The following is a 15,558-nucleotide window of genomic DNA, read 5'->3' on the forward strand; positions in this document are numbered from 1 at the left end:
AATTCTTAAAATCACACTGATTAATAACGTCACAGGCTTCCTCTGCAGTGAAATATTAAACAAAGGACCAAGCACTGCACGGCCACTTTAACACATTCCGTGATATACAGACTGTATAAAAGCTCTGCACTTGGAAGTCTTCCTATTGCGGGACCAGGTCATTGCTGGTTGCCTCATTGTTGTGCATTTGTAGATCCCCATTATCAAAGAGGTTTAAAAAGAACAGCTAAGCGGATTAATATTCGGTTGTTTATCACTCTGACAACAGTATCGATCTTTTGCTGCTAAAAAAATATATTCACAAAATACACTTGAAACACTTTCAAGTTAAAGGAAACAAGCATGCAGACAAATTTCTTCGTAAAGAAGAACTATAGCCAAAACTTTTTTTGCCATTTTAGATAGAGCAAGGGAGGGTTATAACCTCTGTCAAATTTTTTTTCGTCATCTTTGTCCTATTGCAGAAATTTCCCTTCCCTTCCGGTCCCATAGCCATGCCGGAAGTAAGAGGAAATCCATGTAAATTAAGAGAATCTCTTGGGAACTCCCAGGTCACCAGAACTAGTGTCCCCATTGGAAGATTTCACCTCTTTTACTTTTTCAGGGACAAGTCAACATTTGGGATTTTCTTTTACTTTCATTTTCAATGATCATGGTAAACAGGAGAAATAGAGAGGGCGAATCTTGATAACGGGGACACAGACAATAATAAGAATTGACAAGCTAATTCCTTTCCACTCTATCCAAAACTAAAAAAAAGTTTTGCCTTTAGTTAGTACATTGAAGCCTCCTAAAGCAGAGTTCCACTCATTTTTGTGTTTAATAGAAGTCAGCAGCTACAAAAAGTGTAGCTGCTGACTTTACTAAACACACGCTCACCTGTCTTACAGTCCAACAATGTGGCCGCTCGAAGCCTCGCTTCTCTCTCTCTCTCCTCTTGGCGGCGCCAGCATTGCAAGTTTGGCTACCAGGCAATGACAGCTTGCTTTTGGGTGGAGCGCCGCTTTAATATGTATCTAAACCCAAGAACAACAATGTAATATATTGCATCTTCTTAGTAATTAGATGTGGAAGCCTTTTTCCTGCTGATCCTGACAGTAAGGGCCAGTTCACACTAGTGCCATGCCAGTCATTGCATGTTATACGCACCGCATTGCTGTGCAGATCTCATGTGATGTCTGTGCGATGCAAATTCAGCCATTGAAATTGTATGACCAAACTCGTGCAGGAACTTTTTGTTGTCTTTACCAAAATCTGATTGAATGGGTGTTCACACCCATGTGATCCGATTCTGCAAATCGCGTTGCATTTTTCTGATTAGTTCGGACACAGCTGATCACAGTTCGAGGTAAAGGGCTACTGTGCATGGCCCTTTACCTTGATCTGTGATAAGCTGTGTCTAATCACAGCTGATAACATTGTAAGTAGACTTGCTGGTTAGCGGTAGTACTTTCCTCATGCAACTGTCACAGCGTGAGGAGAGCCAATAACCAGCAATTCTGACAGGCACATTTACACTGATAATCATTATCAGTGCAGCCTATCAGTGTCCATCAGTGCCCATTAGTGCAGGCTATTTGTGCCCATCATTGCCGACCATCAGTGCAGCATATCAGTGCCCCCTCATTAGTGCAGCCTATCAGTTTCCCTTCATCCGTGTAGCCTCGTCAGTGCCCATCAGCGAAGAAGAAAATACGGTAACTTATTTGTAAAATGTTCAAACAGAAATTAAGTTAATGTTTTCAACACTTTCAGTCTTTTTTTGTTTGTTTAGGAAGAAACCCAGTGGTGATTAAATACCACCAAAAGAAAGCCCTATCTGTCTCCAAAAAAAAAAAAAATAACAATTTCATATGGATATAGTTTTGCATGACCGCGCAATTGTTGTTCAAAGTGCAACAGCGCTGCATCTGTAAAGATGTTAGTTAAAAAAAAAAACTGGCTAATTTGTCAAGCCCTGGTTGGACAATACCTTGTCTATTAGCCTAGAAACTGGCCATTACTCTTTTCTTAACATTGACTTCAATGAGTTGGGATTCGGCACCCAAACTTCAGTAATGTTAGTAGAACCTGCCCTAGGTAACTGGGAAGGCCTATAACATTGTTTGAGATTTCAGTTCAGTTAACTGTATTTTTCTTTACCTGCAAAAATGTACTTAGCCTGTGTAGTACCCTCTAGTGTGTGCTAGTGTAGGTTATGTTAGAGTAGGTAAATTCTAGTTAGCTCGGGGCTAAGCCTGAGCTATGGAATCTGGGTCAGGATTCAGCGAGTCAGGGCTGGGTAACTTATCCTGACAGCTCCTTTTGGTGCCTCCCCCTGTTTCTGGGACATTGAAGAATGTTCTAGAGCTAGGAGGCAGGAGGTTAGGAGGTGCTGCCTGGAATATTTATGAGGCCTCAGCCAATCCCCAGGAGTAGGATGGCAGGGGCAGAGTTTACTTCATAAATAGGCATGTGCCATGCTAGCAGGGGCAGTCGGGTGAAAGATGGAGATACAGTGTTGAGGAGGCTGTTAGAAGCCCTTGAAGCATGCCCCCTAATCTGGTCATGGGAACAAGAGTGGACAGCGTGAGTAGATCAGTACTGCTGGGGACTAACAAGGGGGGAGACTGCCACATGTAGCCAGTCTCCCTAAATACAGCGGTGTACTTAAGTCTTCATCCTTCCCGGGGATATCTCCTGAGAGTCTGCCAGGTGGGCTGGTGAAGAGTCAGTCTAGAGGACTGGTGTGGAGGAGTTAGCCTGGACGGCAAGTGAAAGGGGCAGCTGCAGCCAAGTGGGTTGGCAGTGCCTGAAGAGGTGGTACTGGGATCAGTAGCCATAAAATAGAAGTTTAAACTGTTCACTGTATTTTTCTACACAACAAAGGGCTGTGAGCTCCTGCCTGTGAAGGGCCTTTGCTAAATCTGTGAATACAAAGAGGAGTGGGAAGCGCCGCCATCTAAGTGCAATTAGTCTAAAAACAATTGAAGGCAAAGATAAATGAAAGGTGGCACTCACATTTGGTGAAATTGTAAAAACATGTATCCTGGTGGAGACTATGCAGAGCTCGGCAGGGTCCCAGCTGGGTCTCTACGATAAGGCTGTAGGAGCCGCTGGGAGAGGACTAATTGCACTTAGATGGCGGTGCTTCCCAATTCTGTTATACACAGATCCTAAGGTTTCCAATTCCTTCTTGGGACAGCTGCCGGCTGAATCTTAGTGTTTTTATGTTACTGTCTCCCAACACATTGTTGTTGCTTCCCCCCCAATAAACAAGTCCACCCCCCCAGTCTACTTAGCGCCATATTTTACTTATTTTTTTTTTTAGGGTCCTTTCACACGGCCGCTCCGCTGCTTTCCGTGTGTCCGCAAATCATCCTATTTTTTTGCGGATGATTTGTGGACATCAATGCAAGTGAATGGCACTGCGGGTGTCAGCGGAATACCATCCGCTGACACCCGATTTTCCTCCTGTCTGTTCTGTTTTTATGAACGGAACAGAACCCTATTTTTCCTTCCGTGTAAAAAACGGAAAGGAAGGAAAATCGGATGTCAGCGGTGTCATCCGCTGACATCCGCAGTGCCATAGACATACATCCGCAAACGGATGGGATGATATGCGGGCACACGGAGCGGATGACAGAAATGTCATCCGCTCCGTGGAAAAAAAAAAAAAAAAAAGTCCCGCAGCGGACCTTTCACACGGAGCGGCCATGTGAAAGGAGCCTTACTTATTTTTTGCACCTTTGCTAAGTCTAACTGAAAGAATGTCAGATCAATGAACAGTGATTCAGCTGAAGCCAGTGTGTGCAGGAGATTAAGGGCCAGTTCACACTAGTACAATGCCAGACATTGCATATGATTTGCATCACATTGCTGTGCAGATCACATCACCGTCGGTCCATTCTCATCCGATCCGATCGGCTGGATGGAAAATAGGGGTTCCATCTGTCCAGTTTGACGGATCGGATGTCAGCGGACATGTCCGCTGACATCCGATGCCCCATAGGGATGCATGGGGGGACTGTTCAGATCCGCCAAAAAAATGGACAGGCGGATCTGAATGGTCCGCCTGTGTGAAAGAGCCCTAAGGACTAGTAAGCTGCAATGTATGACATTTTTCACTGTTGAAGTTGGATATACTAGGCAATATAAAAAGCGCATCAGTAACAAATGTTCGGAATGGGAATAGAAAATAATTTTTTTTTTCTTTTAATAGAGGAATTGTTCAAGTGTTGTCTAAGTGCTGGTTCACACTATAGCGATGTCAGACATTGCATGTGATGCGCACTACAAATCACATGCGATGTCTGTGCGATGCAAATTCAGCCATACAGATTGTATGGCTGAATTTGCATCACATTTGGACCAAAGCCATGCAGGCCCCTTTTTTTGGTATGCACCAGAATCAGATTGCATGGATGTTCACACCTATGCGATCCGATTCCTGTTCAAATTGACAGTTCACACTGCGATATGCAAACTAATCTGGGGGTAACATTAACCTTGTATTGACACTCCCAGTATTTCGCATATGACAGTGTGACCTACCTGTGAATCAGGTGCGATGCGGGAACCCGCAGTGGATTCGCAGGGTTCCCGTATCGCACCAGTGTGAACTGGCATTTAATATTGATTTCTCTCAATTTCCTCACTTCCTGATGTGTAAGTGGGACAGGAAGTAATAAATCTGCCCAAAGACAGCAAAAAATCTGATGTTTTTTTTTTCACATTTTTTGTTTGTTACAGAACGGCAGTATCCAAAGTAAACATGGAAATGGTACCATGTACAGAGAAGAATACAATTTTGAATACTGAATAGATAAATCATTGAAAAAAAAAAAAAACAAAGCAATCTGCAAAAGGGTTATAAACTGAAAATATTATATAACAAAAAGATCCGGTCATTTGGACAGCAGGGGGCTGACGGATGTTTTTAAATGAGAAATAAAGACGGAAAGATCAACAAAAAATGTCTGAAAAAGCCAGGCTCTGCCGATTTTTCTGTCAATGACCATCCAATGCTAGCCATACACGTAAACTGTTTATCGATCATGAAATGAGCATTTGTTTAAATTCAACTAGAATTTCAAAGAAAGCCAGCTATATGTAGTTAATAAATGACTGTTTTATATAATTGTTCTGTTTCATGTATGGCTAGCATGAGATGATCAATAGACTTAAACCTGCTCATTTTTTCAGATTGCCATCTCACAGGTAGGCGAAACAAACGCTGCACAAGTAATTTGAACATTTGATAAAAATTCCTATTGTCTATTTTCCAAAAACTGTATGCATACACTCTACCCAAAGCACTTTTCTTTAGCCCCCATTCACGTGGAGTGCGGCTTTGAAATAGTGTGATTTCACCTGAAAAATTGCACAAATTCAAAGCCGCATCTCAGTGCGACTTTGAAGACATCTGTGCGGCTTCATGCACAGATGTCTATTGAAGTCACACCTAAAATCGCCAAAAGTCGTGCATATACTGCTTTTTTAAATCGATGCAAAGTCGGCGTTGCATCAATTTGAACATTGCCAGCAATAGGATGTGACTTGTCATGCGATTTGACCTGTCAAATCGCTCTAAATGTGAATGGGGGCTTAGTGACTGTTCATACTGGGCAGCCTTCTCTTGCACAGCCCCAATGCACTTTTTCACTATTGCAACTTGCAATGCAGTGAATTTCCATGAAGTTCTAACAAAAAAAGAACAATTGCTGGTGTGAAGGAACAGTGCTGTACTACTAAACACCTAAAGAAAGGCATTATCAGATACAAAATGAATTACTGGTACGGGGTGTCAGTTCTACTACTACTCTTTCCAGGGAAATACAGATCCACATGTCCCCCCCCCCCCAATGCTTTCAGAAAAGCTGGAAGGCATCTGACTTTCCCCATAGATTTGGAATCATCAATCAAATCAAAGATCATGCTGAGTGTAGATATGGTTTCCCATGTAATAAACCAAAGATTTTGCAATGAGTAAAAACGAGACCCCCTCCCCCATTTAAGTTTTTTTTAAAAATTGATCACATTTACACATCTCTGAAAATATTCAAAAACATACAGATTTACATAATTATAAATGAAACGATACATGTAATAAAAACCATGCACACAGCTTACTTCAATGCCTGAACTACCACCTCAAACCACAAAATGTTCAGCATGCTGTGTGATTCCTGCAACTACTGTAAAGCGGCTTCAAAACACTTGTTTACGCATTGCCTGCTCTATCAAATCTTCCAGAGTTGTACATTGATTAGGTACTTGAATAACCCAACCGAGCATCTCTGAAAATTTCTGATGAAATTAATGGATTTATGACCAAAAACACAACAGTAAAATGATCTCAACTGGTGGTTAACTCTCGATTGCATGTTTCATAACATTTTATACACAAGTATATGTTCAATGGAAATATGATTGCAGATAAACTTGACAGGTGTGAAAATAAATCTGATCGCATTCAGGTGTTCGTTTTGCACTAAGAACCAATGCACTATGTTGCAATGTATAACACAATTTCTTGGATTTTATTATTGACCTGGAGCTGCTTGACTGCGCTTTCCTTGTCCACACAAAGCCATTTAATAAAGGTTAGCTCTGCCTAATGTGTGAAGAGGTGATCCCAGGGACTAATGATGAAACACCTGTGATGAGGAGAGACAGACATGCCATACACCTGCAGCCAATGCATCGTATAGGAACTAAATACATTTTTGTGAATACCCTTTTTTAACTCTGTAAAGTCCCGTACACACGCAACGATTATCGGCCGATCTTTTGTCCAGAGTTGTGTTTTGTTGGTTGGAATGTGCCTAGACTGCACACGAATTTTCTCGCCCAACAAAATTCTACTTCAGAAGTGATGTCATGTGTTGGTTTGCTTTCTTTGTGTTCTTTCTTCTCTGAGCATGCCCAGTCTTGCTCATTAAATTTTTCCCTGTCGAAATCTGTACTGACTGCATGAAAATCGGCCGTGTTTTGACGGCAGACAAAAATGTTATAGCCTGCACACCAGATTTTTTTCGGCCGAAAAGTCAGAGTCGGTTGTCGGAAGCATCATACTAACAAGCCGAAAATCGGCAGATCGGTTGTCGGACTAAAATTTCCTGCCGATTTTCGACGCGTGTGTACGAGGCTTAACGGTCCTTTCATACGAACGATCCGATTAGATCCACCTGTCAGTTTTTTAGGCGGATCTGATCGGATCCTCAATGCATCCCTATGGAGCAGCGGATATCAGCGGAGACATGTCCGCTGACACCCGCTGCCATCCGCATCTGATCCTGTCCGTGAAATCCAGACGGATGGAAACCCTATTTTCCATCCGTCCAGGGGATTGGATTGGATGAGAGCAGACAGGCGGTCCGTTCTCATCCGATTCCCCCCATAGAGAGCAGCGGGGCTCTGACACCTCCGTCTCCGCACACAGAGCCGTCACCTGCCTGCTCAGCGGGGATCAGTGTATCGATCCCCCGCTGAGCAGCACGGAGTCCGCTGACGGAGGCGGACCGTGTGAAAGGAGCCTTATGCCCCATACACACGTGCAGATTATCTGCAGACTTTTGTCTGCAGACTTACCAAAACCAGATAATTTGAGGTCAAACCTAAACACTTTAAATTTGTATGCAATCCGGCAGGCCCTTGCACTACATAGAAAAGGTAAGTCTGCAGACAAAAGTCTTCAGATAATCTGCACGTGTGTACGGGGCATTAGGCAGGCCAGACATTATACATTTTTTTTTTTTTTTTCGTTCAACCAGCAAGTTGAATGAAAAAGAATGATCCAATTCCCTCATCCACACATGCGATGCGGATATCCTTCCAACTGAATTATTGTATTCTGGCAGTAGGAAGACTTACCCACTATCAGAATACACTGATCAGGAAACCAAATTGGGAAAAACCTGACAGGCTGGTTGTACAGAAGTTTATCTACCAATCGACGTCTGTACAACAAGCCTCCCCATACATGAATCAAAATTTGTCTGGACCCTGCTGCAAAGGCCTAACCTCAGCCCATAGGTATGTAGCTAGGGTTGCCACCTTATTTCTTTAATCCAGGACATATGAATTACACAGTTTCTAAAGGCCCGTACACATGTAGCGATTGTCGGCCGTAAATATTCGGCCGCCGACCGATTTCCGGCTTGTTAGTATGATGCTTCCGACAACCGACTGCGACTTTTCGGCCGAACAGAATCTGTTGTGCAGGCATTAAAATTTTTCTTGGCCAACAACAGAATGGCCGATTGTTCGCCAGTCAGTACAGAATTCGGCCGACAAACAGCCGATTAGCAAGACTGGGCATGCTCAGAAAAGAAAAAACACACGGAAAGTTATGCCCCATACACACGTGCAGATTATCTGCAGACTTTTGTCTGCAGACTTACCTTTTCTATGTAGTGCAAAGGCCTGCCGGATTGCATACAAATTGAAAGTGTTTAGGTTTGACCTCATATTATATGGTTTTGGTAAGTCTGCACGTGTGTATGGGGCATTAACCATCACATGACATCACTTCTGCAGTCGGCTGTTGTTGGCCGACAAAATTCATGTGCAGTCTTTTGCAGTTTTGAGCCGACAGGACAGCACTGGACAAAAGACGGCCGATCGTTCGGCCGACATTCGGGACGTGTGTACGGGGCTTAAGGCTGATATAATGCACAAAGGCCCCAAGTGAGTTTAATTACCACCTTAATCAGCCACAGAACCTGTTTAATTAGGCCTCATGCACACAGGGCATTTTTACAGCTGCTTTTAGGAGAGTCAGAGGTTTTTTTAAAAACACCCCTCCATGTTATTCTATGGCCTCATGCACACACTTGGGCCTTTAGGAGCTGTAAGTGGCATAGGCGTTTTCAAGCAGTAAAAAACACCCAGGGCCAGTGCGTTCTGGAGCAGCAGCATTAGGCTGTAAAAATGCCTGACGTGCATAAATGCTATATACAGCGTTAAGCCGCGTCAAGCATTTTTAAGCTGTAGTAGTTGGATTTGAAGTTGGAAAATAGAAGAGGGCACAGAAAGGCTGCTAAATGCTAACGCTGCTAAACGCGCATTACCGCCAATGAAACCGCTTCTAAAAGCGCGTTTTTACAGCTGCTTTTCCCTGGCGTCAGAATTGGCTTTGCAGCTCGTTTTCTCAAACGCCCTGTGTGCATGAGGCCTTTATGTGTGTCCTGGTTTAAAAGGGATGAGATGGCAACCCTATATGTAGCACAAAGAAACTGCCCAGTGGAAATCCACTGGGACCACAGCACTCCACAAAGCAGTCCCTGGATGGTTAGGCGAAAAGAAAATGACAAAAACCAAATGGATAATATATTATGTCAAAGTAGCAATATACTTATGCACTATAAACCATGCAATTAGGACCCCAAACAAAATATTAAGCTGAGACATAGTGTAAAGCTAATACCGGAAAGTACTCCAGGCCAGGAGTCCAGTGAAAACTGGCCTATAGTGTGAGACATAAATAAGTCTGATGATATAATGCCATACAGGCTTGCCATAGACACCATACAGGGGTTGTAGGGCTGCTATGCAATCTCAAAAACAAAAAAGTATAGGACATAAAAAAATCCACAGGGACCACAGCGCTCCACAATGCAGCCCCTGAACCCGAATAGTTAGGTGAAAGAAAAATGGTAAAACCAATTGGTTAATATTTGATGTCAAAGTAGCAGTATACCACTTCATAATCTCAAGAAGGAAATGTGATACCACAAATCAATATATACTTATTACATAAATGGAATGTGTTGAGTGGGTAGCTAACATTATACAAATAAATGCTACACTGACAGGTGGGTGCTGCCGCCTGCCAATTAGGAGAGGATACTCCATCTAGGATGCACACAAGGGGAGAGAGCAAATAGGCGCCACGGCCACCATAGTGTAGTATTAAAACCAAACCCTTAATAAAAAAATTGTAAGTTGCTCTCAGAAGAGCAAGTAGGAGACAGGCGGAAGGAAAAAGATTCGCAACATCATGGCTCAGAGTTTGATTGTGACGGACTTCAATAGGTGACCACGAAAGAGATGGTGTAGGGCGCCGGGTGTCGCTGTATGGAAGCTGGGACTCGTCCACCAAATGGGAAGCGGCCATAATGACAGGGAATGTCCTCCGCCGGGTGCTGATGTCACTCAAGTAGCACGTACAGTCAATGAACGCGTTTCCAGGTGTATCTGCCTCTGCGTCCAGGGTCGATCATTCAGGTAGTTGCTCCATGAGCGATTACATGCGAGCCTCCACGAATAGCAATAGGAGCTGGCAGCCTCCTATTGCTTTCAATTGAGGCTTTCACCTGCATATGTAATGGTTGCAAGCATAGGGGAGCACACACATGTTTAATGTACTATGTGATTATCTCAAAGGAAAGATTTACTGAGAAAACACCAAGACCAGCTTCCTATCTATGTGCTGTGCCAATGCCCATTTACGCAACTCATGCCATTCATTGTGAATGACAACCCAGTGCACAAGTACTGAAGATGCTAATGGACCTGCACTGAGGTAACAGTTTACTTCTGGTTGGGTTTTTGCTGAAATGTGGTGCAGCTACTTTGTGAATTAGTACTAATATGCTGCCAGTGCTGACAGAGAACAGTGCAGCTGGAGATGCATGTTCCTGATTACTCTGACTTTCCATTTGCTCAGCTGAGTGCAGGAGCTGTTTGCAAGTGCAGAGAGAGGGATGTGACCTGTCAGGTCCAACCTTGTGGCAATTTGTTTCTATATCACTCTGATATTCCATTTCACTCACACTAGTCCAGATAGAACCTAAAACAAGTCCCTCTGCTTAGTTAATGTGGTGTCTGCCACTCCAATTTCCTGCAGCAGTTTTCTGGCACTAGAAGCCTAGTTCATTTCCAGGTCTGTATCCAGGGAGTCAAAGGTATTTTAGGACTCATTTTTTTACAGATACAAAAGCTACAAGCCATGTCAAGTGGCACTGGACATGGAACTATGCAAGCACCATCAGATAGGTTAGTTAGCCACAGCTCAAGGAACCCTGGTTGAGAATGGATGCCCAATGCTCTAGACAGATGTTGGCTGTAATGCTGCACAGTCCTCTGGATGGTGGTCTGAGGATGCTGGTAATGCTGCACAGTGCTCTTGATGGTGGTCTGAGGAGGCCAGTAATGATGCACAGTGCTCTTGATGGTGGTCTGAGGAGGCCGGTAATGCTGCACAGTGCTCTTGATGGTGGTCTGAGGAGGCCGGTAATGCTGCACAGTGCTCTGAATGGTGGTCTGAGGAGCTGGTAATGCGGCACAGTGCTCTGAATGGTGGTCTGAGGAGGCTGGTAATGCGGCACAGTGCTCTGAATGGTGGTCTGAGGAGGCCGGTAATGCTGCACAGTGCTCTGGATGGTGGTCTGAGGAGGCCGGTAATGCTGCATAGTGCTCTGGATGTTAGTATGAGAGCCCTGTAATGCTGCACAGTGCTCTGGATGTTAGTATGAGAGGCCTGTAATAATGCACAGTGCTCTGGATGGTTGTATGAGAGGCCTGTAATGCTGCACAGTGCTCTGGGATGGTGGTCTGACTATGATGGTGGTCAAAGGGATGGACTGTAATGCACAGGGCTCTGGATGCCAGTGGTCAGAGGAGGTCTTTAATGCACACAGTGCTCTGGATGGATGGTGGTCTGAAGGGGAGACCTCAGGCCTGTAATTGTAATGTACACACTCACAGTGCTCTCTGTTCTGGGCGGTCCTCGTTGGCAGCTGGACTCTCGTTGGGAGGCCTGTACTGCACAGTGCTCCTCTTGATGGTCGTCGACAGGAGTGGGACTCTCGTCAGGAGGCCTGTAATGCACAGTGCTGCTCTGGAGGGTCGTCTGAGGACTAGGAAGCAGGTGGAGCTCCGTGGAAACCGGAAGTTTATGAGGGTATGTCCCTGCCTCACATTTTCGTTTTGTTTGTTAACAAAATCAGAATTGATTTTTATACTAGTTTTCATCAGTAGACGAAATGTGATGTATTTGGTTTCAAAGCCTGCTGATGAAAATGATGACTAATGTTTTTGTTGACTAAATTAACACTGCTCGTAGCACACAGAAAAACGAAGTCAGAAAGCTGGTCACACAAGACTGCGATCTCCTTTAGCTGTGGTTCCCACTGTCCCATCACATGTGATTCGCACAGGAATCATTCATTAATTTTGAATGGCTCGAATCGCACTGCATCCGCATGAAAAAGGTAACGACAGATTTTTTTTTTTAGTTTGCACTGGAATCATACCCATGCGATCCAGTTCAGGCAAAAACACTGCATTTTGCGAGCTGCTTTTGTGGTGTCGTTAACTTTTAACTTACACCCGCAGCAGATCACATGAACACAGTGTGACAGCTATGCGGTGCAGAAAAACGCACAGGAATTGCTGCGTTTTCCCGCATTGCATCAGTGTGAACCAGGGCTTAGTGTTTATATCCTGCTTTATTGAACAAGAACGGAATATAATGTAAGGTAGGCATTCACCCTACATAGTTGATGCTAAAGAAGGTTTACAAAAATCATAAAATCAGACTGCAATGTGGGCAAGTTTATAGTGCAAAGCTAGACAGAAGGCCTTCTGGAAAGACAGCAAAACTATGACTGGTTGCTATGGAAAACTCAGTTATCTTTAAAAAGAAGAAGAAAAAAAAAAGGGGAGGGGGGGTAGGATAGTACACAGGAAGTCACATGTATGATAATAATAATGCCTCACCTGCCTCTAGCCCATACAGATGTACATATTGTCATGGTGACAGTGTTCTTGAGGTCAAAGGTAAGACTAGGTCTAGCCAAAACATTTTGTCTACAAGGGTTAAAAACTGTGAACTTTTAAGTACTAAGTCCTCTATGTCCTCATCTGGGAGATTTCTCCTCCTAGACAGCTGTCTATTTTATAGCACAAGGGAGAAAAACGAAATAAAATCACCCCACTTCCTATCTATTTTAAAGATCTAAGACCGAACAGGAAGTGATGGTGAATTTATCCAACAGGAATACATTTTCTCGTAATGAAAGGGAGTAGAGGAACTTCTGTCAGGATTTTATTGTTGTCTGTGTCCCCGTGAAGGAGAATACTTGTAAAGGTGACCAGTGTCAGACAAAACAGGATAAAAAATCTGCTGTATGGTGACACAGACAACAAGTGACAGTTTTTAAAGTGGCAATAAACCCAAAAGCAAACATTTTAATAGATTGCAGCTTACCATTTCTTAAATGTGATGGCCGCGTTCATTTTCTTTTTTTCTTCTATTTACATCTGGCCGGTGAGTCTGTTTCTTATCGAGTGAACAAGCTCTCTAGCAGAATATGCCAGTTACAGAGATGAGACAAACCATTTAACACTGGCAGGGGTGCTTACTATAATCAACTTTTATTTATGTAAAACCTTTATCCAAAAAGGGGAAAAAAAGTGTGCTATGTGAGCAATGTAAGTTTGGCTTCAACTTGTTGGTGTATTTAAATCTGCTAATACATCTAACACTCCCCCCCCAGAATATAAATGCTGCTATCCAATTGTGCTCGCTGTGCTAATTCATTCAGACTGGGAAGGCACTCCAATACAGGAGGTGTGTTACTGGGAAGATCTCCAGGTGAAAACTGAGGGAAAAAAGTCCAAACAAAAGAAAACGAATGCAGCCACCACATCTAATGATTGGTAAACTGCAATATACAGTATTACATTTTTGATTTTGTCTTTAATACCATTTTAAAGTCTAAACATTCTATACTCTATCAAAAAAGGAAAAAAAATGAAAGTTATTTGCTGCAGTTTGGCTTTATTCATATATAATTTCTACTAGAGACAATAGAAATATATGATTCTACACACATGCTTTCGAGACTGGGCTGGTTTTAGTGCAAGGTGATGCTTTTTGTGCCCTCCTATGACTAGGGATAAACTAAAGTTTAAAATTCTATTGATCGCCATACCAAAATTGTCCTCAGTGTACAGCCTCCTTCCCTCACCGGCCACTACACCCATCACACTGACCGATGCATGGCTTAGGTTTTGTACAAGATGTCTGCAGAGCTTGATGGGGAACTGCTTTTCCATTAGGTCAGCCTTCCTGTTGATTGACAGTTGACGAATCCATGGAAATTATTCAGTCCAATAGCAGCTAGCAGCTTTTGAATCTGCCCACTACAGACAAAAAGTAAAGTTGACCTTGTGGACGGACTAGTCTCTCATTTCCAGGGCTTTTTTTCAGCGGGAACGCGGGGGAACGCAGTTCCGGCACCTCCAGCACTGACTGTATGTAATGGTAAGGGGTTCAAGATCTATTGATGCCATCTCTTGGGAGGGATCTATTGTTGCTGGAGGAGATCTACTTTTGTGGGGTGGGGAGGGGTGTGTAGTGTTGCTTAGGAGGTCTATTGTTGTTGGTGGTGGATCTACTGTTGCTGGGTGGGGGGGTCCTATGTTGCTGGGGGTCAGTTGTTGCTGGGAGGGATCTAGTGATGCTGGCTGCAGGAAAATCCGTTGTTGCTGCTGGGGGTCTATTGTTCCTAGCAGAGGGGAGAGGGGGTATTTTGTTGCCAGTGATACATTGTTGCTGGGGGAGGGTCTATTGTTGCTGGCTGCTGGAGATTCTATTGGTGCTGGCTGCAGGGAGATCTGTTATTGCTGCTGGGGATCATTTGTTGCTGGAGAAGGGGGTATTTTGTTCCGGGTGGTTTATTGTTGCTGGCTACATATGCTGTAGCTTACTGTTTTTCTTAACAAATTCCATACAGATTATGTAGTACCACAATTGTTATATGGTTCTGTATTCTCGAAGCGGTACTTGGGAGGTGGGTAGGGGGTGGAACCAAGGAATAGTGCAGGAGGTGGGAAGGGGGCGGAGACAAGGGGTGATTCGGAAAGGGGAGTTCCTGCACCTATTGTCTGAGAAAAAAAGCCCTGCTCATTTCCCCCTTAGGCAGGCCATACATGAAAATACATTTGAATGATTCCCCCATCAGCACAGACAGTGTTGACAGGGGAATCAGCACTTGTCTTATCATGTTTATGATTATCGCTATCGGCTATAGCAGCTGCTAGTGATAATTCGCAAGAGAATCCAGCAGGCTGATTGTAACCAAGTTGATCGATCGATCAGCTTGGTACATTCAGCCTGCCCAATAACGGTTCGAATCTTAGCCGGTTCAGTAGGATTTGAATTGTATATGGTCGGCCTTAGGCCAGGTTCACATCTATGCACCTCTGTGAGCCACAATTGCACGTGAATGGACTGCTGTGCATGCTTTTCATGCAGGAAAAAGGTGCACCTGGAAACATTTCATGGCATTGCATAATGCTTGGTACATACAATGAGATTATCAGACAAAATGATCATCCGTTTTTTTTTTTTTTTTTCTTTTTGCATACTAGGTCTCATATCGAAAATAAAAGAGGTTGCTAAAGTTACGAAAATTCTCATAGGACCAAAAAAAAATTTGGAAGTGATGTAATGTATTGTGCTTGTATTGTATTTTTGGACGACAATTGTACTGATTAAAATGAAAATTGTACGTTCTTATATTGTACTAGAAATCTTTTCCTGCTTGTCCCATCAGAAAATTTCAC

At 43.5% G+C, this 15,558-nt stretch overlaps 1 protein-coding gene across 3 annotated transcripts in view; it reads right to left on the minus strand.

The window, feature by feature from the left end:
• NINL (ninein like) overlaps positions 1-15,558 on the minus strand; it is a 246,067-nt gene that overhangs the window by 150,594 nt on the left and 79,915 nt on the right. The window lies entirely within an intron of this gene.

The sequence above is a fragment of the Pelophylax lessonae genome, assembly GCF_965119305.1.
Source record: "Pelophylax lessonae genome assembly, chromosome: 3".
Taxonomy (NCBI): domain Eukaryota; kingdom Metazoa; phylum Chordata; class Amphibia; order Anura; family Ranidae; genus Pelophylax; species Pelophylax lessonae.